The following is a 25,095-nucleotide window of genomic DNA, read 5'->3' as shown; positions in this document are numbered from 1 at the left end:
CTATGACTGATTTGTAACCTCTGTCTCCTTCACACACTCTCTTTGATCTATCAGGTTCAGCTGGTCATAGGAAAGTTAGACTGTTGATGGCCAGTGGTGCAGAATGGAAAAACATATTGTCAACAGCTAGACTTCTGATCAAGGGCTGAGAGGAGAAAAATAAGACAACTCTTGGATTTAAGCTCATCTCTCTCTCTCTCTCTCTCTCTCTCTCTCTCTCTTCTCGGAATTGAACAGTTATAAATTTAAAAGTTAGTTTCCTTTCAGTAGATTCAGGAAATGGAGTTTATGCCCACTCAATATTTGCACCCTTTGACTAACCTTTTCTTCTTAAATGTCTTAGTGTGTTTTGATTACTTTTATGTAGATTTGAAATGAATGAATTTTTGGATACTGAGTATGGGAGTATATTGGAAATATTTTGTTGTTGCTGTTTTGTTTTCTTTTGGTTGAGTTTGGTTTACTTTGTGGTAAAGCAAATATTTTCAATGCTTACTTCCTAATAATATTGTAAAACAACAAGTTAGAGAGGAAGAATATATTTATTACATAAGGAAGAAAAAACAGAAAGAGGTTTATTCTTTCTTGGGCATGAAAATTGTACAAGAATTCAAAGAGCAAGCAAGGGGACTTTTACTCAGGGACAAGTGAAAGTGGGAGGGCAATAGAGTGGGTAATGCCATGTCTTATGAAAAAATGATGAATGTCATGCCATGGATTGGGGGGATTGGGTAGGAACAAGAAGTCTCACATTGTTGTAGGGTGGATTGGGCAGAGAAGCAACCTTGGTTATGCTGTGTGCAGTGTCCTAACTTAGGAAAGTACCATTCACATATACTGCATTACAAAATGTACTTTTCTGAGTATAGTAATGCTCAACAAGTACAACTTTTGTAGTGATTGAAGTCCTTAAGGAAAATTTGTCCCAAATAATACCTTTAGTGATTTGTAACACTTTAGTCTAAGGAGGTGTGGCCAAAGAGTGGCAGACTTGCACTGGAGATACAGCCTTTCTTAAATTCGATGAAGTGAAACTCCCCGATTTAGACAATATTGAGACTCTGTCAAGTTAGCACTTTCTATACGCAGCAAGTTGAATCCCATTTGCTTTGCAGGAGCATCAGAGTTCCCTGGTGGACTCTTTGTTGGGATTTCAACATGATTTTAGACTGGTCATCTGAAAACTCCAGATTATACATGAAACTAACAGCTGAGAGTAAATGAAATTATACACTGATTCGTTCAAGAGAAAATCATTAAGCACATCATATTGTATATCAGTGCTGCAAATACAGTAGTGTAACAGGAGAGGCAAAACTTTCTTCAAAAAGCTGATATGCTATTGGTACAAATATATAAAAAGTAAGAAATGAATAGAATGTTAACTATGTGTTATAGCTTTAAGCACTATAGAGAAACAGTAAAGTGAATTGAGGTTTGGGCATTATGGCAGAGAGGAAGAGGTATGCAATTTCAAATGGGGTGGTCAGAGAAGACTACTCTGGGAAAGCACTATGGAGCAAAGTTTTGTATTTATTAAGGAGTCTAACCAATCTCTAATCTCTCAATGCTTCTAAGACATTTCTTCTTCCCTAGCAATGAAAGGGAATCTCAGTTTTTCCTGTCTATCTTTTCTTGATGTCCATACCCATCTGCAGCCCACTACAGTTGCATCCTCTTCCAAGGGATTTTATGTCACAAATTCAGGGGACTGTTAAGACACTTTGGTTTTAGAGGTGAAAAGGAAAGAACAACATCCAAAGACTCTGTCAAGCTATGTAACATAGTCTCAAGGCACTGGAATATGAGGTGAAGAGAAGAAGAAGACAGTGACTGTTAGCATGATGTTTTAGGTGGAGGGGTTCTTCTCTCCCTGGAAGGTTTCAAAAAAATGCCAGTAAGAAATTCAAGACATGTTAATGTATTATTTTGCCAGTACTGATTATCCTTGACCATGAAGAAAACGGATCAGAGACTGAAACATGAGTTTCTTGTCTTAAAAAGTTGCAGCTGCCTGTTAAACTGATAGTGGCTGTACACAGGTATGTCTGAAAGAATGAATCTAAATTCCTATCCTCTACCAGCTTAAAGCCAGCACATGGCTATGATGACTGATGTATGTGCTTCTGCATGTTTGCTGGATGGAATAGAGAATGGCCCAGCACAAGACGACATGGTGGTAAGAGAGGAGAGAAAGGTGAATTGGACAGGCAGATTACAGTCAAGCTTTCTGATAACAAAACTAATCAGTGTCCACAGGAGATTGGGCCTTCCTCTACTATAACCTATTTTATCTCCCTTGAGAAATGGAGGAGAAGGTGGTGTTTCTTAATTTTGGGTAAGCTTCACAGAGAAAATAGAGGCAAAAAGTGGCCAGTGGGCCTTAAGGCATTCAGTTAAGATGAGGAATATGGGGGTTAATAATGCTGAGGAGAGTTGACGTCTTCTTAGAAATACTAGTACTTTTTAGAAAAATGTTGGGCCTCCTGCAACTATAAATATAGGCTTCGTGTTTTTCTTATTAAAGAAGGAAGATTTCAAGATGTTCAGGCATTGAGATGATTTCCTTTAGTATTCATTGTTGTTTCAATAAAAACTTTATAAACTAGAGATGATGTTTCTCAGACTTTCCCACTTCCATATTTAAAAATACATTCAGCCTGTAGCTACTAAGTTCTAAAACAAACTCCAGTTTAAGGCTGTGAATGTTTTTACTTGAATTTCCTTCTAACCCCTTAATGCCAATTACGTATATACATGTCATTAACATGTAAATACATATGCATATACATAATATATATGCAATTACATATATGTGTAATTAACATGCATGATACATATGCATATACATAATACAGCTGCTTTTTAGTGCACACTTCTGTGAGTTTAGATGAATATGAAATTTGTATAACAATAAAATTTCAATTTTTAATAAGCCTGTAAGATTTGTTGGAGTCAAAACTTCTTTCAGACCCCAGACTCTAGAAATATTTGTTCTTCTGTATTTTGTTGTACCAGGTTCAGTAGACCTAGGGAAATGCAGACACCAAATAGCATGTGTGTTAGATAAAAAATGCAAAAACATGCTCAAAACAACCTTGCTCCAGGAATAGACTAAGAAAATTTATGAACTGCGAGTTATATAAGGGCATCTCTGGACCACAAGCTCATATCTATCTTGTAGATCACTTCCAGTAAGTATAATGGGCTTCTTTTTACTCCCGAGTCTAAGGAAGAAAATCAATTTCTACTATCTCCACCACAGTAATCACAGATTATTTTCCTTCTTTTTGCTTTCAGGATCTTGTGTGTTTTCACCACTTACTTTGTGATTCCAGAGTAGAGGTAAGTAACTTATGTAAAGGGTCTCAGATCTTTTAAGACTGGAGTTAGGCATTTTCTGCTTAACTATTGGATCTGAGGACTGCATACTGCTGATTCTTTGCAAGAAAAGCACGCAAGGATGTTTCTTTCATGAGCAAGAGAACCTAGACCAAAAGGCGTAATGGTTCTAAGTTCTGAAAACTGCCATGTAAAACCCATGACACATGAGAAGATAGCACTCAAGAGGGATGAATGAAGAAAGACAAGTGGAGTGGGTATTGCATAGGTTATTTGTACAACTGCCAGCAGCTACTCACAGCCTGAAAACATTGAGAAGTTGTTTCAAAAGTACACAAATGGGTGCTTAGGGAGGGCTTCCATCCTTCAACATGTTGTCTGTGGTACCCTACTCTGGAGAGTGACAATCATGTATAATTAAATTTGATTGACACTTCTGTGAGTAGAGTAATGCATGACACGTGCGACAGACAATGGCACTGTGGGTGCATTGAAGGTGTTTTATTGCACACAGAGGGAAGCTTTCTCTAAAGTGCAGGTATAATACCTCTTCAAACCCCTAGTGCTGGCCTCCCTCAAGGGAAGCCTCTGAAGTGCCTTTCAGAGGCAAGTCTAGGAACTCCCATGGTTCTTCTCTGAGTCATATTCCTCTTCCCAGGTTGCTTGATGGAAATGAGAAAAAGACTTTCAGTGTGATGACAGTGAGACTCATTGCCTCTGTGGTAGTTTTTTTTTTTTTTTTTTTTTTCTTTTTGTAAAATCTTTTGCCTATGTTATCCCTCAAATCCTTTAACCTGTTCTTCCGTAACTGTTCCCCTCAGGATTTTAAAGGCTTCTCCTTTAGCCCTCCCCAAATGCCCTCCCACTTTTAAGTAATCTATTCTGCTGAAGCTCAGATTTTTTGGCTTTCTGATATTGAATGGGCTTTCTTCATTGGCCCAAAAGATGGTAGTTCTTTTGAAAATATCTTTGAATCCTCTACAAGTCATCAGTTTATTAGGGCTTATGCATAGTACCCAAATAATTTTACTGTTTGATATAATTTTATTTGTTTCTCCACAAAAAGTTCTATATCTTTTAGTTTTGTACAGAGGAGAGAGTTGGGGATGCTAAGCACCATATGTCAGGTGGACTGGAAAAGTGTCTAAGAAGCAAGACACAAATCTTACCTCTTCATGTTGGAAAAAAGGAAATAAGTTGGTGCATCTTTCCTTTAATTCTGATGAGAGTTGAGTTGGAAATGGCTCTTTGTGATATTTTGTCTGCATCAATAAGGCATATGTATCACCATACTTCAATCCTTTGTGATTGAAGTATGGTGATATTTACTTATCAAATCAGGATAAATTTCTCTTTTATTTCTTATCATGGCCACACTGCAAATATCTTCTCACAGTTCATTAATTGTGATCAGATTTTGTGTTGTTTTCTTTCATTTATTGTCTTCTGATTTATTTTTTGCTGCGCGTTATTGGGGACACAAAGTTTTTTGGATGTTTTATGATGGCTTTTGGTGAAATTTTTAAAATGCGTTTTTTTATTTAGTTGCTGTTGATTTCTCTGATCTTTAAAACATAAAATGTCCCATGCCCTGATGCTCTCCCTGAATTCCAGAGAGTGTCAGAGAGAAAATTGTGTTGTTGGGACATTGATTGTGAGAAATAAGCATTTAAAAAAAAATAAGACTCTTCAATGGTGGTGGAGTGTTCTATGGGTTTTAAAAAATACTTGTAGTTCTGTATATATTACTATGATCATTATAGAAAAAAGTTACATTGCCCCCAAAATTACCTCCTTCTGCCTTTTGGGTAGTAAATCCCGAGCGCAGCCTAACATCTGGCAACCACTGCTCTGTTTTCCACCTTTATCATCTTTTTCCACACTGCATAATTGCAGTCTCATGATATGTTGGTCTTTGGTCTGGTTCCTTTCACTTAAAATGCATTCAAAATTCATCCATGTTTCTATAAGAACTAATATTCTCTTGTAACTGCTAAATAGTATTACAGTCAAATGTGAATGAAATGAGTTGTTTCCAGTCGTTGGTGATTATGCATAAAACTACTGTAAAGTTTGCATACAGACATATGTGAGAAGACAAGTTTCATTTCACATTTATAAATAGCTAGAGTGGGATTGCTAGGTCTGTGAAAAGTTTGTTTAAATTGATTTTTTAAAAAAACCTAAAAAGACGAATTTCCAGAATGGCTTTACCATTTTGTGTTTCTATGAACAATGCATCATAATTACAGTTGCCTAAATCATCATCAAAACTTGGTATTGACAAATATTCATAACCATTCTCTATGGCTTATTGATTTATTATATTGTTGTTTAAACTTGCATTTTTTTAATTGACTAATGATGTTGATCAATTTTTCATGTACTTATTGGCCATCCACAATCTCCTATGATGAAGTGTCTATTGAGATTTTTTTTATTTTGTTGGATTTTTTGATTTCTTATTGTGGAATTTTTGGTTTATTATGTATTCTAATTACAAATCCTTTGGCAGAAATGTGATTTGTATATATTTTCTCCCAGTCTCTAATTTCTTATTTGAATTCTCTCAAGTTTGTCTTTATTTACAGAGCAAATATTTTCAATACTGATAGTGAAATGCTGTGTGTGGTACCTTGCTCTAGACAGTGATAATCATGCATAATTAAATATGATTGACACCTCTACAAGTGGAGTAACACATATCACGTACAACATATGTGATGACACTGTGGGTGAATTTAGAGGTATTTAGTTGCATGCAGAGAGATGGTTTCCCTAGAGTATATATATGCCACCCCATAACACCTCTCTGTCCCTCTTGCTGGCCTACTTTTGATAATCCAGTTAAGTGAATTCTCTGAGGCAAGTCTGAGGAATACAAGAAACTGAGAAAAAATTCTCCCGTTGAGGTTTCTTGTTTTTGTTCCCCCCCGCCCCCAGGATTTGTACACATTTTCCCAAAATTGCCTGACTAAAATACAAACAGTCTTTCAGTGTGGTTATGTGATTCTTCTCTTCATAAAGAGTATGATTAATTTTGCAGAACCTATTTCCTGCCCCTACATCCAGATCTGTTAACCCATTCTCACTTTTCAGTTGCCCTCATTATCTTCAAAGCTTCTCCATGGTTCTTCCCAAATTCCTTCCTGCTTCCCACGTCCTAATCTACTTGAAGCTCAGTGTCTCTTCTTTCTGTGGTATTGGAAGTCCTTCTTTTTCAGGGACCTGGAAAATGCTCATTCTTTTGAAAGCATGCTTTTGAATATAATGAAAATTACCAATTTATTACAGCTTGCGTATCATACTGAGAAATTTATACTCTTTGATATGATTTTGTCACTTTTTTTTTTTTTTAAAAAAAGGGATATAGTTTTATTTTCCTTTTGGTGTCCCTTCCTAATGCAGTGAGGTGAGAAAGAGAGAGAGTCAAACAGAGACAGAGAGACATACATAGAGTTACAAGGACATAGAGAAAGACAGAAAAACAGAGGGAGGAGTCAGGAAGAGAATCAATAGCCTGCTTATTTTTATTACTGAGTAGAATATTAGTCATAAGTGAAGGACATTTGGATTGTTTCCTATTGTTAGTGATTATGAATAATGCTAGGGTATATGTTTGCATACAGATATATGTGCAAACACAAGTTTTATTTTGTGTTAATAGCCCAAAGTGGGATTTATGTTAACTCTAAGTTAAATTTAAGAGAAATAGAAAAAAATTCTTCAAGAATGGCATTAATTACTATGTTGTACTGTCATGAACAATGTATCAGTGATCCACTTGCCCAAATACTTATCTGCACTTGGCATGAGCATGGGTTTTGAGTGTTTTTATTTTTATAGGCTATTCTAATACGGGTGTTTTGTCAATATAGTTTCAGCTTGCATCTCTTCGATGACTGAAATTTTAAGCATCTCTTCATATACTTATTTGCCATTCATATATCTGCTTTGTTGGATTGTCTGTTAAGGTATTTTCCTCATATTTATTGAGTTTGGAGTTTTATTCATTCTGAATTCAATTTATTTGTCAGATATTTGATTTTTTTTTTTTTTTTTTTTTTTTTTTGAGATGGAGTCTCACTCTGTCACCAGGCTGGAGTGCAGTGGCACAATCTCGGCTCACTGCAACCTCTGACTCCTGGGTTCAAGCAATTCTCCTGCCTCAGCCTCCTGAGTAGCTGGGATTACAGGCACGTGCCACCCTGCCCGGCTAATTTTTTGTATTTTTAGTAGAGAACGGGGTTTCACCATGTTGGCCAGGATGGTCTCAATCTCCTGACCTCATGATCCGCCCGCCTTGGCCTCCCAATGTGCTGGGATTACAGGCATGAGCCACCACGCCTAGCCCAGATATGTGATTTTCAAATATTTTTTTCTTAGTCTGTGGTTTACTTCTTCATTCCCTTAACCATGTGTTGTACAGAGCAAACTTTTTTTTCATAAAGGATGATTCACCATTTGTTATTTTATGAATTATATTTTAATGCCATATCTTAGAGTGTCTAAATTTAGGTATATGATTCTTGGTTGACTGTTTTCCTTTTAGCACTATAAATGTTATTCCAGTGTCTTCTGGCCTCTATGGTTTCTGATGAAAAGTCAGCAAAATATCTTGTAGAGGCTCTCTTGTATGCATTAAGTTTCTTTTTTCTAGTATATTTCAATATTCTCTTTTTTTGTTACCAAAAAGTAAATATGTCTCTCAGCTTGGATTTCTTTTGTTTTTGCTACCTGTAGTGTTTTGCACTATCTTTCACTTCTGCTGCCCTATTATGCATATTTTGGTGTCCATGCTAGTGTTCTGCCTTTCTCTGAGGCACTGTTCATTTTCTTCACTCATTTTATTCTTTTATTTTTATAGAATTATCACTTTCAAGCTGTCTTAAACTTTACTGATTCTTTTTTCTCCTAGTTGGTTTTTACTCTTGAGCCCTTCTAGTGAATTTTTCACTTCAATTATTTTACTTTTATACTCCATAAATTCCTTTTCTTTAAATATTTCTGCCTCTTTATTGATAGACTCTTTTGATGAGGCATTGTCAACATAGCTACCTTTACACTTCCCAGCGCTGTTTGTTTAGTGTTTTGAAAATACTTACAGTGGATGCTTCACGGTTGTTGTTTATTAAGTATAACATTAGGCTCTGTTGCAATCATTTTCTGTAATCTACTTTTGTCCTGTGTGTTATATTTTTATTTTCTCTGTATGTGTCAGAATGTCCAGTTGAGAACTGCATATTTTATTAATATATTAGAGAAATTTTGGATGCAGATCTTGCTTCTGGGGATTGTTGTTGTCTGATTTTTTCATTTGTTGATTTACTTGGCTGTGCTGTTTTAGTAAAATCTATATTCTTTTTATTGTGGAAAACCTAATGTTGTTCTTTGCAAGGCATAACTTTGTATATGTACATAGTCACTCTAAACTGTCATGGTTTTAGTAGAGTTCTTTGTTCTTTTGCTGATGTTTCTGTTAAGCTGCCTGCCTCTGCGGTATCACACACAGGTAATAAACTTCAGTGTTTGCAGATGGATTATTTTGTAGCTTTTGAGAATACCATGGGCAAAATTGCTTTAGAGTCTGATCCAAATACTTTGCAGATAGTTTTGGGGGCAGGTCTCTAAAGGCTGTTCTACCAGAAAGGCTCTTATTAACTGTCTGTTTCCTGATTCCAGTTCTATCTTAATTACTTGGCACCACAATCTACATTATTTGTGAGACCTTTCTCATCTTCCGTTAGAACTGAAGTCATTTTCTTTTTTGAGGAGGAAACCTTTAATGCTTTGTTCTCTTAGGGCTAGTCTCTCTCAATGGACAAATCCCTGAGCAATTGCCCCAAGCTGAGAATAAAGCAGTGTCCTGCTTCTTGTACACTGATACCACTGCTTTATAACCAGGGTGATGAGTAATAGCAGTGGATTCTGGTTTTCTGGTTTGCCTCTCCCAACGTGGAAGCTCCCCCTGATGACTGAGCTGAGATGAGGAATATTACGTACTTAATACTCTCAGCCAGCTGCACCTGGTATAGAGCCTAAACCCTGTGATGAGGAATGGCTATAGTAGCAGGCCTCTGACCTCTAACCTCACATGCCTAGTATTTAGCCTCTGAAACACTAAACTGGGTTTGTGGAGTGGATGAGAAATTCTGGAGGTTTCTTAAACCCACAAGTATATTGTTGCTCTTGATTAGGAGATAGGGGAACAGGTAATTTTGTAAGCCACAGTCACCTTAAATTCTCAGTTCTCAGTCTCTGAAATCCAGTCACCAAAATTGTGTCCATATTTTTTGGTGTGCTAATTTTAGTTTTGCAGGGAAACATAGTCACCTAGTAGCATGTGTCTCAGATTGGAAAAATGCAAACACATGCTAAAAAGAACCTTGCTCTAAGAAAACCCAGACACTGAAAAATCTCTAGGAGTGTCTGGGTGCCTAGCACAATTTCTGTTTTGTAGATCACTCCTGGTAAGTAAAATGAGATTTTTTTCTCACTTCAAAGTTTGATGAGGATAAAAGAAATTCTACTCTCTCCATCTCATCACCCACTGATTATTCTCTCTTCTTTGCTTCCAGGATCCTGTGTGATATCCTTGCTTATTCTGTAGTGAGGAGTTGTAGTAAGGCACTCAGGTAGAAGAACTCAGATCTTTGGATGATAGGCACAGATTGGTGAGATAAGTGTAATGTCTGGGTAGCTACTAAATCTGGGGAACGCAATTTACTTGTTAATGTTTTATATAAAACAATGGGAAAAGAAATAGAATAAGGCATCCAATGATATTTTTCCCATTAGCAGGAGAGCCTAGCAGGAAGGTTCTTGGTCCTGAAAACTGCCATGTGAAAACTCCAAACCATGAGTGGACAACACTCAAGGGGGAATAAGTGAATAAAAAATGGTGTAGGTTCTTCAGGGATCATTTAAATAAATGCCAATGGCCACTTACAGACTGAAAACATTTGAGGGGTTGTTTGAAAAGTATGTGATTGAATATTTAGGCTGTGCTCCCATTTTCAGGAATGCTGTGTGTGTGTGGTATCCTACTCCGGAGAGTGGCAATCACATATAATTAAGTGTGATTGAAACCTCTAAGAGTGGAGTAACACATGACATGTACTACAAATGAAATGATATTGCAGGTATTTAGTTGCATGCTGAGGCATGCTTTTCGTAGAGCATAGATAGTCCACCCGGCACCCTCCTCAGTACTAACCTAGCTCGGGAGTTTCTACATAAACTTCTGAAGACAAGACATAGGAAATAAATGTCTTGGGAAAAAGTGTTTCACTGAATTCTTATGGGCTTCATATCCTTCTTTACAAAATTGCAAGACTAAAATGGGAAAAAAAGCCTTTTAGTATGATCATTTTTTTTTTTTTTTATAACCCTTACCTGCCGAGTCTGTCCTGCAGACCGTGGCCAAGTGACGGATGAAAGGAGTACTCAGACACAGGCATGCAGTGTAAGAGCAATTCGGGGAATGCCTAGCACTACTGGCTGAAGAGTGAGCAGTCTCGAACAGCTGGAGCTGCTTGCTTTTATTCAGTACAGACAAAATAGTGAAAGCCCGAGCCAACACAATCTGTGGGTAATTAACATTATTATTTCCCCTTTCAGGAAGCAGTCTCCTGTGCTGATGGTCAAAAGTCGGTTTCCAGACAATGTAAGTAAACAAGCCTGTTTACACCAAATTCCCCTACACTTCCTTGTACCTACCCCTTGCCCTCTGCCTCAGGTTAAGAGAACAGCTGCCTTCAGCTTATTCATCCCCGAAGCTATCCAGAGCCTTCCGACCTTTCAGAAGGCCTCCTCCTTTCCCTATACCTTCTCCTACCACTCTAACCAATCTCCCACATCTCCCCCCTTTCTGTTTTTAGCATCAGGTTTTGTTGATTGAATAGTGCAGATGTGTGCAGCAACAGGTTTGACAGGCACAGCGGTTACAGCTCGTGTTCTGGCTTTGCATCCTAGAATCAGTAAATAACATAAGTCAAACATGAGTATAGTCAGTATTATTCTTTTCTAATCAAGGAGAGATATGTAGTGTTACTTGGCACCTCAGTTCAATGTGTGCCGTTACTAAGGAACCCCACTGGGGGTATGTTAACCCCTCCCAGCCAGGCGGTTACGTTATTAGAGGATGGGAAGGGGGTGTCTGCCAAGGTAACAGGTTGGAAGAAAGGCAAATCTAGAAGATGGGCCCAATAGAGTGTAGCAGGTATGGGTTGCAGGCAAAGTGAGAGAATAAGAAAGGTTAATACCCTATGAGAGTTGCAATGTACAACAGCGAGCATAGCAAGGAATAGATTATCTGGAGTGAATGGTGTCTGTGTCCGGAGAAGGATTCACTCGGCCTCCTGAGTTGTCTTCTTCAGCATCCCCCAGGTAATGTCCAGGGCCTGTGTCATTGGAGGAAGCCACATCATCTGGGGCTGCAGGTCCTGCAGTGTCATTTCCTTTATTTTTGATACCGGGTTGGGCCTTAGCCACGCCATGGTATGGTTTGATGTGTCTGTCACACTGGAATCCAAAGAGGACTTGAGTGGGGTGTGAACACAAGCATATTCTCTTCCCCAGGTTAGCAGATAATTTGGACCACACCATACATGACTATTAGCATCTTTCCATAACACCACCGGTTTTGTGCCTTGAGGGGCTTTTGCAAACTACTTTTCTATGGTTGATTGAAATTTATCATCTAAATTAAAAAAATTAAGAGTAAATAAGACTTGTGCTAGTAGTGTTGCAGCATCCTTACTCATATCCTCCCTTTTTTGTTTACTGAGCATATTTTTAAGGGTGGAATGGGCATGTTCTGTGGCTTGTCCTTGGGGTTTGTACAGGATGCCTATGGAATGTTGGACATTCCGTGTGTGACAAAATTGGTGAAACTGGGAGCTGGTGTAAGCCAGACCATTGTAAGTTTTAATTTTTGTGGGCCACCCCATAAATGCAAAAGTTAAGAGAAGACGTTTAATGACATACTGGGCAAACTCTCTGGGAAGAGCATGAGTGCTAATTAGGTGGGAATTGGTATCAATGTATATATGTACATATTTTAGTTTTCCAAATTCAGGGATGTGCATAACATCTGTTTGTCATAACTGATTAGGTTCTAGTCCTCTAGGGTTAACACCTGTTGATGGAGGGGACATGCCTCTGAGCTGGCCTTTCATTAATGATGGCTGGTATTGTAAACGCAAATTTTTCTCTTGAATATTGAAAGTATATTCATACTTTCAATCATTTTACAGAAATGTCAATTGCATATATTTTCACAGGTTGTCTTTGTTTTTCACTCTTATTAGTATTGTGCTACACAGAACAAAGGTTATGTTTATTTTGATATATTGTAATTGGTAATTCTTTTTCCTTTCTGAATTGTGCTTTTAATGTCCCAGCTAAGAGCTTTTAGTCTTAGATATAAGAATCTTGGTTGACATATTATTTTTTTGGCACTTTGAATATGTCATCTCACTGTCTTCTGGCCTCCATGGTTTCTGATGAAATGTTCATTGTTAATCTTAGTGAGGATTTATTTTATGCAATGAACTGTTTTTCTGTTATAGCTTTCAAAATTCCCTTTTATCATCACCTACAGATTAAATATAATATCTGTCCATTTGGACCTCCTTACATTTATTCTACTTTGAATTTGTTGCATGTCTTTGATGCGTAGGTTATTGCTTTTTACTACATTTGGGACATTTTTAGCCATTATTTTGAAGATTTTTCACTGCTCTTTTTCCTTTTCTCTCTCCTTCTGTTACTCTCAATACATATTTTATTGTGTCTTCTCCTGTTCCACTTTTATCTAACGCTCTGCTTTTTACTCTTATTCACTTTACTGTGTATTCTTTGTAAACAATAATCATTATCAATCTGTTTTCTAGTCTGTCTTCTGCTAGTTCAAATCTACTGTTGAACCTCTTTGTTGAATTTTTCATTTCAGATGTTATGCTTTTAAACTCCAGAATATTCTATTTAAAACATTTCTACCTCTTTTTTGATATGTGTGTCTGATGAGACATTGTCACAATAACTTCTATTGCTTCTCAAATAATGGTTTATTTCTTTGTAAGTATTTATACTTGCTTTAGCGTATTTATCCATGACAGTGATATTTGGACCTTCTCACAGGAATGCTTTGGATTCTAGTGTCTGTTTTTCTCCTGTGTATTGGATACATTTTCCTTTTCTTTTCATGTCTTAGAAATTTTATTGAAAGCTAGACATTTTAGATAATTTACTGAAGCAATTCCAGATAATGTTCTCCCCTTCCAGAGATTGTTTTGTTTTTGTCTTTTGTTTAATTGCATATTAAATTTAAAATACTATACTAGTAAAGATTTGTCTGCAGTATGAAGCCTCTTATGTTGTTCTTCATAGGGCATAGCCTTCAATATGCACTTAGTCATTCTAAGAAGACAGCAGGGGTTTTTCGTTTGCTTTTTTGTGTGTATTTGTTTTGTAGAGATGGGGCCTCACTGTGTTGCCCAGGCTTGTCTTGAACTCCTAGCCTCAAGCAATCCTCCCACCTCAGTCTCTCAATGTACTGGGATTATAGGTGAGAGCCACCATTCCCAGCCAAAGGCAGCAGTTTTATTGGGATTCTTTTTGAATGTTTTTGTTCCTGCTCTCTTTGTCAAGCTGTCTGCCTTTGAGTTTATTACACACAGCCCTTAGGCTCCCTAATTTTAGATAATTATTATATATTTCTTAAATGCTATGGACAAAAATTGTTCCAGAGTTTTATTCAAATAATTTAGATGCCTTTCCATAGGTAGTTTTGGAGAAACGTTTTTAAGGTTTTTGCGGATAGCAAGAGGGCTTTCATTATTTAGCTCTTTCCCCGGTTCACTCTGGTTTCTTGCTCTCAGGGAGCATCATCTTATTTACTAATCACCAAAATCTACATTGCTTTTGAGAATGCATTAGGATTGACCTTTCCCATGCTCTGTTACAAATAAAGTCAGATTCTTTAGGGCAGTGGTCCCCAACCTTCCTGGCACCAGGGACTGGTTTCGTGGAAGACAGTTTTTCCACAGACCAGGTTGGAGGGGATGGTTTTGGGATGAAACTGTTTCATCTCAGATCATCAGGCATTAGATTCTCATAAGCAGCATGCAATCTAGATCTTTCACATGGGCAGTTCACAATAGGGTCCTTGCTTCTATGAGAATCTAATGCTATCACTGAACTAACAGTAGGTAGAGCTCAGGCAGTAATGCTGGCTTGCTTGCCCATCACTCACCTCCTGCTGTGTGGCCTGGTTCCTAACAGGTCATGGACTGGTACTGGTCCACAACCTGGGGGTTGGGGACCCCTACTTTAGGGAGAGCTTTAATATTCTATATTAGGCCAGCATCTCACACTAGGCAAAATGTTAGAACCACTGAGCTGGAGCTGGCATTAAGGGCAGTGGCTTGCTTCCCTCACAGTGACATTTCTGCTTTATGAGCATGTTGCTTATCAGTGGTTGTAGACCATGTTTTCATATGCTTCATCTGCAGTACACTCTAGAATAGTGGTCTGAGCATTGGAACAGTGCCCCTGACTTCTTACCACATAGACATGGTGTTTTGTCTCCAAGCCATTAAGCTGGGTGTGTGGGATGGTTGAGAAATGCCAAAGGCCTATAACTTCCATGAATATACCATAGCAATTATTGGGTGCTACAGAGGAAATTCCTTTTGTAGGCCACAGTCACCTAAACTCCTCAGTCCTCATCCTCTGGCATTCATTCACCATATTTGTATACCTGTAGCTTGATGTACCAGGTTCAGTTTTTCCAGGGAGATGCATATGCTATATAGTATATCTCAGAATGGAAAAATACAACAGCATGCTCAAAACAAACTTGTTCCAAGAAAAGACCCTGAAAACCTAGGAAAGAATTTGAGGGCATCCTTAGGCAACAGGTATAGTTTTAATCTTGTAGATTACTCCTGATAAGTAAAATGGGCTTTTTATATATTACTGACTGAGGAAGAAAGGAAATTTCTGCTCTCTTTATCTTATCATTCACTGATTATTCTCCTATTCTTTAATTCTAGGATCATGTGTGTTTTTCTTGTTTATTCTGTATCTCAGGAGTTGAGGTGCATAACTCAAGACTTAGAGGGACTCATATCTTCAGGTGACAAGTATGGTGTATTAGTCAGTTTTCACACTGCTGATAAAGACATACCCAAGACTAAGCAATTTACAAAGGAAAGGGGTTTAATGGAGAACTCACAGTTCCATTAAACAGTTCCACAGAACTCACAGTGGCTGGGGGAACCTCACAATCATGTTAGAAGGCAAGGAGGAGCAAGTCACATCTTACGTGGATGGCAGCAGGCCAAGAGAGAGAGCTTGCACTAGAAAACTCCTTTTTTTTTTTTTTTTTTTTTGAGACAGAGTCTCGCTCTGTCACCCAGGCTGGAGTGCAGTGGCACGATCTCGGCTCACTGCAAGCTCCACCTCCTGGGTTCACGCCATTCTCCTTCCTCAGCCTCCTGAGTAGCTGGGACTACAGGCACCCTCCACCACGTCTGGCTAATTTTTTTGTATTTTTAGTAGAGACAGTGTTTCACTGTGTTAGGCAGGATGGTCTCGATCTCCTGACCTCATGATCTGCCCACCTTGGCCTCCCAAAGTGCTGGAATTACAGGCATGAGCCACCATGCCTGGCTGAAAACTCCCATTTTTAAAACCATCAAATCTTGTGAAACTTAGTCACAATCACAAGAACAGCACAGGGAAGACCCGCCCCCATGATTCAGTCTTCCACTGGGTCCTTCCCACAACACATGGGAATCAGGGGAGCTTCAAGATGAGATCTGGTTGGGGACACAGAGCCAAACCATGTCATTCCACCCCAGCCCCTCCCAAATCTCATGTTATCATATTTCAAAACACAATCATTCCTTCCCAACAGTCCCCCAAAGTCTTAACTCATTTCAGCATTAACTAAAAAGTCCACAATCCAAGGTTTTGTCTGAGACAAGGCAAGTCCCTTCAACCTATAAGCCTGTAAAATCAAAAGCAGGTTAGTTACTTCCTAGATATATTGGGGGTACAGGCATTGGAAAAATACAACAAATTCCAATGGAAGAAATTGGCCAAAACAAAGGGGTTACAGGCTCCATGCAAGTCCAAAATCCAGAGGGGCAGTCAAATCTTAAAGCTCCCAAATGATCTTCTTTGACTCCATTTCTCACATCTAGGTCATGCTGATGCAAGAGGTGGGTTTCCACAGCCTTGGGCAGCTCCACCCCTATGGCTTTGCAGGGTACAGCCTCCTTCTTGGTTGTCTTCATGGGCCAGTGTTGAGTGTCTGTCACTTTTCCAGGGACACAGTGCAAGCTGTCAGTGAATCTACCATTCTGGGGTCTGGAGGATGGTGGCCTTCCTCTCATAGCTCTACTAGGCAGTTCTCAGTAGGGACTCTGTGTCAGGGCTGTGATCCCACATTTCTCTTCTGCACTGCCATAGCAGAGGTTCTCTGTGAGAGGCCTGCCTCTGCAGCAAACTTCTGCCTGTAGATCCAGGCATTTCTATTCATCCTCTGAAATCTAGGTGGAGTTTCCCAAACCTCAATTCTTGACTTCTGTGAACCCACAGGCTCAACAGCTTATGGAAGCTGCCAAGGCTTGGGGCTTGCACCCTCCAAAGCCACGGCCTGATCTATACCTTGACCCCTTTTTGCCACGGTTGGAGTGGATGGGATGCAGGGCACCAAGTCGCTGGACTGCACATAGCATAGGAACCCTGGGCCTGGCCCACAAAACCACTTTTTCCCCTTAGGCCTCCAGGCCTGTGATGGGAGGGGCTGCCACAAAGACCTCTGACATGCCATGGAGATACTTCCCCCATTGTCTTGGGGATTAACATTTGGCTCCTCATTACTTATGCAATTATCTGCAGATGGCTTGGATTTTCCTCAGAAAGTGGGTTTTCCTTTTCTATTGCATTGTCTGGCTGCAAATTTTCCAAACTTTTATGCTCTGCCTCCCTTATAAAATGGAATGCCTTTAACTGTATGCAAGTTACCTCTTGAATGCTTTGCTGCTTAGAAATTTCTTCTGCCAGATACCCTAAATCATCTCTCTCAAGTTCAAAGTTCCACAGATCTCTAGGGCAGGTGCAAGATTCTGTCAGTCTCTTTGCTAAAACATAACAAGAGTCACCTTTGCTCCAGTTTCCAACAAGTTCCTCATCTCCATCTGAGACTACCTCAACCTGGATTTCATTGTCCATATCATTGTCAACATTTTGGGCAAAGCCATTCAACAAGTCTCTAGGGAGTTCCAAACTTTCCCACATTTTCCTGTCTTCTTAGCTCTCCAAAGTGTTTCAACCCATGCCTGTTACCCAGTTCGAAACTCGCTTCCACATTTTCAGGTATCTTTCCAGCTGTGTCCCACTCTACTGGTACGAATTTACTGTATTAGTCCGTTTTCACATTGCTGATAAAGACATATCCAACACTGGGCAATTTACAAAGGAAAGAGGTTTAATGGAGAGCTCACAGTTCCATGTGGGTGGGGAAGCCTCACAATCATGTTAGAAGGCAAGGAGGAGCATGTTACATCTTACGTGGATGGTTACAAGGAAAGATAAAGAGCTTGTGCAGGAAAACTCCCATATTTAAAACCATCAGATCTCATGAGACTTAGTCACTATTATGAGAACAGCACAGGAAAGACCTGCCCCCATGATTCAATCATCTTCCACTGGGTCCCTCCCACAACACCTGGGAATCATGGGAGCTACGAGATGAAATTTAGGTGGGGACACACCTGATATGAGATTGATGAGATGGAGGATTATTTACTACTTAATTAATGGATTTAAAGAATGCAAACTGGTAGTAAATGCTTTGCAAGTAGCAATGTGAAAAGGGACAGGATAAGACATGCAAGGATATTTCTTCTGTGGGTAACAGAACCTAGCAGAAATGTTTAATATTTCTCAGTTCTGAAAACTGTCAGGTGAAAGCTGCAGCATGGGAGTGGACGGCACTCAAAGCGGGAAATATAAGGAAAGATAGTGGATTGGATGCTATAGAAGTCCTTTGTCCAAATTCCAATGGCCACTCACAGCTTGTAAATACTGAATGGTTGTTTCAAAGGTGAATGGGTGGGTATTAAAGCAAAACTGCCATCCTCAGACATGCTGTGTGTGGTACCCTACTACAGGCAGTGGCAATCATGTATAGTTAAAAATGATTGGTATGTCTGTGGGTAGAGTAATGCATGACACATGCAACATACATGATGACACTGTGTGTGTGTTAGAGGCATTTAGTTGCATGCAGAGCGATGCTTTCCTTACAGTGCAGGTATTTTCCCCTCGCAAACCCTCCACTTCCATGCTGGACTACCTCAGAAAACTCTCTCAGGTGCCTGATCAGAGGCGTGATCTAGGAATTTAAGGTCCTCGCAAAAAGCCTCCCATTGAGTTCTTCTGAGATTGATTTCCATTTCTATAATGTTGCCTGATTGAATCAAGGTTTATCTTGCCATTATGTAGTTTCTTTCTGCCTTAAGAGTGTTATTCATTTTGCAGAAACTATTTCCTACTCCAACATCCCAATCTGTTAACTGTTAGCTTCCTTTCTCATTCAAGTCTTCTTAAGCCTTCCAAAATTCCCTCCTGCTTCTTAAACACTTAACCTTCAGAAAAACAAAATATTTTCTATCTCAGATATAAAAAGTCCTCTTTCCTCATGTGCTAATAAAGTACATATTCATTTTTTTGCAAATATATTTTAATCTATTGTAAGGAACAGGATAAGACATGCAAGGATATTTCTTCTGTAAGTAACAGACCTAACAGAAATGTTTACTATTTCTCAGTTCTGAAAACTGTCAGGTGAAAGCTGCAGCATGGGAGTGGACGGCACTCAAAGCGGGAAATATAAGGAAAGATAGTGGATTGGATGCTATAGAAGTCCTTTGTCCAAATTCCAATGGCCACTCACAGCTTGTAAATATTGAGTGGTTGTTTTAAAGGTGAATGGGTAGGTATTAAAGCAAAACTGCCATCCTCAGACATGTTGTGTGTGGTACCCTACTGCAGGCAGTGGCAATCATGTATAGTTAAAAATGATTGGTATGTCTGTGGGTAGAGTAATGCATGACACATGCAACATACATGACGACACTATGTGTGTGTTAGAGGCATTTAGTTGCATGCAGAGGGATGCTTTCCTTACAGTGCAGGTATTTTCCCCTCGCAAACCCTCCACTTCCATGCTGGACTACCTCAGAAAACTCTCTCAGGTGCCTGATCAGAGGCGTGATCTAGGAATTTAAGGTCCTCGCAAAAAGCCTCCCATTGAGTTCTTCTGAGATTGATTTCCATTTCTATAATGTTGCCTGATCGAATCAAGGTTTATCTTGCCATTATGTAGTTTCTTTCTGCCTTAAGAGTGTTATTCATTTTGCAGAAACTATTTCCTACTCCAACATCCCAATCTGTTAACTGTTAGCTTCCTTTCTCATTCAAGTCTTCTTAAGCCTTCCAAAATTCCCTCCTGCTTCTTAAACACTTAACCTTCTGAAAAACAAAATATTTTCTATCTCAGATATAAAATGTTCTGTTTCTTCATGTGCTAATAAAGTACATATTCGTTCTTTTGTAAATATATTTTAATCTATTATTAGTAACTAATATATCAGGAGTTGTGAATTATACTGAGAAATTTTTATTGTTTGATTTTTTTTTGCATTTAAAAACATTTTTGTATCTCTAGTTTTTAATTTACTTCCTTTATGGTATTTCTTTCTGATTCAGTGATGAGGGAGGGTAGATGGAAGCAGAAAATGGGGAAAGGAGAGAATGAGAGTCAGAATTAGGGTAAGATCAAGAACAAGAATAATCTTTTTTTTTTTTTTTTTTTTTTTTTTTAAATCAAGTAGGGTAGAAGTCACAGGTGGACATCTAGGTTTTATTCCAGTTATTCATGGCTATAAATAAAGCTACTTTTTATATTTGCATACAGATGTATATATGAACACAAGTTTCATTTTCCTTGTGTAAATTGCTACTAGTAGGATTTGAAGGTCATGTGGCAAGTGTAAGTTTAAATTTCTAATTAATTAAAAAATAATTTCCAGAATGGTTTTACCATTTTGTGCTGCTTTAAGCAATGTATTAGTGATCCAGTTACCCAACTCCTCGTCAGCATTTTGTATTGAGAAGCTTTTGTTTTTTATTAGCAGTTTTAATATGTGTATAGTTCCCTTGTCAGTTGTGGTTTTAATTTGCATCACCTTATCGACTGAAAATGTTGAGCACCTGTACATGTACTTACTTATCGTTCATGTATCTTCTTTGATGAAGTGCCTTTGGGACTTTTCTCACCTTTATTGAGTTGTTCACTTATTTTTCAGGTTTACTATATACATGTAGATAGAGATATATAGGTATACTGCATACAATTTCTTGGCCAGAATTATGATTTACATATATTATCTCTCAATCTGTTTTGTTTTTTTTTATTTTCAACAGTATTTTGTGCAGAGCAAATGTTTTCAATTTTGATAAAGTACAACTTATCAGTTTTTCAATTTATGTGTTATGCTTTTAATGCTGCATCTAACAACTTTTAGCCTTAGACGTGAGATTCATGGTTAACTATGTTTTTCTTTCAGCATTTTGAATATGTTCTACAACTGATTCTAGCTTCCATGGTTTCTCAAAAAAAGTCAGTGTTAAATCTTGGAAGAATCACTTGTATGACATATGCTCCCTTTCTCTTGCAGCTGTAAAGGTATTCTTTCTTGTACACATTCTCTTTCTCTCTCTGTCTCTCTCTCCATTAACAGATTGAATACAATGTCTTTAACTCTGGATATCTTCATGTTTATCTCACTTTTCTGATGTATAAATTTATGTTTTTATGAAAGTTGAAGTTTTTAGCATTATATCTTTCAACACTATTTTTTTCTGGTTTTCTCTCTCCTTTCCTGATGCTATTTCCATTAGGCATATTTTAGTATGACTCTGGCGTTTCACCTTTCTGAGGCCCTTCTCATGCTATGTTACTCAATGGAAAAGGGTAAAAAACCAAACAAACAAACAAACAAAAAAAACAACTGTAAACTATCTTGTTCCAGGAAAATGCTCAGAAAACTCAGGAACATAACAGGAACAAAAAGAAATATAAGAACATCCCAAGATACCAAGACCATTTTCTGTCTCGTTGATCACTCCTGGTATGTAAAATGAGCTTTTTCAATTCCCGAGTCTGGAAAGAAAAATGAATTTTTACTCTTTCCATTCCACTACCTACTGAACCTACTGATTATACTGATTATTATCTTGTTATTTACTTAGTTGATCTGGCTTTTTTTTTTTTTTTTTTTTTTGAGACGGAGTGTTACTCTGTCACCCAGGCTGGAGTGCAGTGGCATGATCTCGGCTCACTGCAAACTCCGCCTCCTGGATTCACACCATTCTCCTGCCTCAGCCTCCCCAGCAGCTGGGACTACAGGCGCCCGCCACCACACTAATTTTTTTGTATGTAGAGATGGGGTTTCACCATGTTAGCCAGTATGGTCTTGATCTCCTGACCTCATGATCCACCCGCCTCGGCCTCCCAAAGTGCTGGGATTACAGGCGTGAGCCACCGCGCCCAGCCAATCTGGTCTTTTTTATCTGCTCATTCTGTGATTCAGAAACTGAGGAACATAACGCGGATAAAAGGACTCAGATCTTTGGGTGACAAGGCAAGAGTGGTGAGATGGAGTATATTTACTGCTTAATTATTGGATCTAAAGAAGACAAATGATTTGTTAATGCTTTATATATAATAATGGAAAAAAAATCAGGACAAGACACTCAGGGGTACCTCTTATATATGCAAGAGAACATAAGAGAAAGGCTTAATGATTCCAGCACTTTGGGAGGCCAAGGCGGGTGGATCACTTGAGGTCAGGAGTTCGAAACCAGCCTAGCCAACATAGTGAAACCTAGTCTCTACTAAAAATACAAAAATTAGCTGGGTGTGGTGGTGGGTGCCTGTAATCCCAGCCACTCGGGAGGCTGAGGCAGGAGAATTGCTTGAACCTGGGAAGTGGAAGTTGCTGTGGGCCAAGATTGCACCACCACACTCGAGCCTGGGCAACAGAGTGAGACTTCATCTCAAACAAACAAACAAAAAAGAGGCTTATTGCTCCTCAGTTCTGAAAACTACCATGTGAAAACTTCAACACACGAGTGGATAACATTTCAGGGAAGAATGGATGAGGAAAAAAACAGTGGAGTGTTCACTGTAGAGGTACTTTGAACCAATACTGGTAGCCACTCACAGCCTGAAAACATTGAGTAGCTTTTAAAAAGGTACATGAATGGGTGTTTAAGCAGGACTTCCATCCTTAGACATGCTGTCTGTGGTACCTTACTCGAGAGAGTAGCAATCACATATGGTAATCACATATGATTGAAACCTCTACGAGTAGTGTAACGCATGACATATGCAGCACATGTAATATAACTATGGGTGCACTTGAGGGAAGATTAGTTGCATGCAGAGAGCTGTTTTCCATGGAGTACATCTATGCTGTTCACACACCTCCCCCACCTTGCTGGACTATCTCATGGAATCATCTTATGTAAATTTGCAGAGGCAAATCCTAGGAACTAAAGGTCCTGGAAAAACGCCTTTTCTTGTTTTTATTTTTTCCCGCGATATTTTATCCTGGCATTTCTATCTATTTTTGTGAAGTTGCCTGACGAAAATGAAAACCAGGTTTTCAGTGTGGCTATGTTTTTATTCTCTGCTACAGAGTATTAATTTTTACGGAACCTTTTTCTCTCTTGATGCTTATATCAGTTTACAAGTTATTATTTATCATTCCCCCTCCTCATTTTCAAGCCTTCTTTTTAGGCCTTTCCAAATCCCCTTCTACTACTCAGATCCCAACCTGCTGACAACATATTTTCTGTCTTAAATATAAAAGCTCATTTTTTTTCTTCATTGGCTGAAGAAGTACTCATTCTTTGAAAAGCATTTGAATCCTTTATAAGCCACCAATTTATAAGAGGTTGTACATAGCACACAGAAACTTGTACTCTCTGATTTATTTCATTTTGTTTTGCTGTTACTATTTATTTTAACTTACATGTCTTTCATTTTCCCTTTATTTTTCACACAGTGTCATTTCCTAACACTGTGATGAGTGAGAGTGATTGAAAAAAAAAGAGAGAGAGAAACGGGGAGAGAGAAAGCAAGAAAAAGCAACAAGACTCAATTGCGTCAGTGTTTTTATTACTGAGTTGGGTACAAGTCAGGTGATGGACAATCTTTTTTTCAACTTGTTGGACATTACAAATAATTGTACCATGCACAGTTGCACACAGATATGTGTGTAAATACAAGTTTTATTTTACTTGCACAAGTAGTCAGCAGTGTAACTTGCAGGTCTTATGGTAAATGTAATTTTAAATTTAAAAGCAGTAGAAAAATAACTTATTCCAGAACTGCTTTAACATTTTTTGCTGCCATGAAAAATGTCTAACATCTCCAGTTACTCATATTCTTATCAGTGTATTTTGTTGGCAATTTTTGTGTTGTTTTGTGTTTTTATTAGCCATTGTAATATTTGTATAGATTTTTGTCATTGTAGTTTTAATTTGCACATTCATATTGACCACAAGTATTGAGTGTCTCTTAATATATTTATTTGCCATTCATACATCTTCTTAATGAAGTATCCATTGAGGAATGTTTACAAATTTTATTGCACTGAGTTATTATTAATGATATTTAAGAGTTCTTATAGGTTCTGAATACAACTCCTTTAAAAATGTGATTTGCATACATATCTCAATCCACAATCTGGTTTTTCATTCTCTTAACTGTTTCATACAAAGCAAGCATTTTCAATTTTAATAAAATGCAATTTATTGATTTTTTATGTTACAAGTTGTGCTTTTAGTACCATAGTAAACAGCTGTTAGCCTTAAATATATTATTCTTGTTTGACTGTTTTTGTTTTAGCATGTTGAATATAACCTCCCACTGCTTTCTGGCCTGTATACTTTCTTGTGAAAAGTCAGCTATTAATCTTACAAAAATTACTGCATACAATGAGTTGCTCTTCTCCTGCAGCTGTCAATAATAACTATTTTTCATAGGTATCAACAGATTGCATATAATGTCTGTTAATCTGAGTTTCTTTGTATCTGTTGTACTTGAAATTTGTTTTACTTCTTCAATGTGTAACATTTTTCATCAAATTTAGGAAGTGTTCCTTCCTAAGAATATCTATTTGGGCAGATTTCTTTTTCCTTTACTCTCTCTTCTGATTCTGGTAATTCCATAACGAAGATCTTTTGCCCTTTCTGTTCTTTTACTTCCTTGATGCTCTGTTCATTTTTCCTTATTCATTTTCTTCTGCATTCTTCATAAGGCATTAGTACTATTAATGTGCAATTTGTTATATTATTTATTCTGATACTTGAAATATACTGTTGAGATTCTCTATTGATTTTTTATTTAAGCTGTTGTACTTTTAAAATCCATATTTTTCTTTTTAATAAATGTTTTCCCCAGCACTTTGGGAGGCCGAGGCAGGCAGATCACCTGAGGTCAGGAGTTCAAGACCAGCCTGGCCAACATAGCGAAACCCCCATCTCTACAAAAATACAAAAATTAGCTGGGTATGATGGTAGGTGCCTGTAGTCCTAGCTACTTGGGAGGCTGAGACAGGAGAATCACTGGAATCCGGGAGGTGGAGGTTGTAGTGAGTCGAG

At 38.2% G+C, this 25,095-nt stretch overlaps 1 long non-coding RNA gene across 1 annotated transcript in view; it reads left to right on the top strand.

Moving 5' to 3' along the window:
* The window catches only part of LOC126945313 (uncharacterized), a 65,567-nt gene extending 41,913 nt beyond the window's left edge, over positions 1–23,654 (top strand). The window contains exons 3-6 of the long non-coding RNA XR_007722399.1: positions 3,301–3,345; positions 10,963–11,008; positions 21,456–21,554; positions 23,496–23,654. This is a non-coding gene — a long non-coding RNA (uncharacterized LOC126945313). The remainder of the gene's footprint in view (positions 1–3,300; positions 3,346–10,962; positions 11,009–21,455; positions 21,555–23,495) is intronic.
* Positions 23,655–25,095: the final 1,441 nt, after the last annotated feature.

This window comes from Macaca thibetana, chromosome X (genome assembly GCF_024542745.1).
Source record: "Macaca thibetana thibetana isolate TM-01 chromosome X, ASM2454274v1, whole genome shotgun sequence".
Lineage (NCBI taxonomy): Eukaryota > Metazoa > Chordata > Mammalia > Primates > Cercopithecidae > Macaca > Macaca thibetana.
The sequence above is the reverse complement of the archived record's forward strand: the minus strand, read 5'-3'. Positions and strand labels throughout refer to the sequence as shown.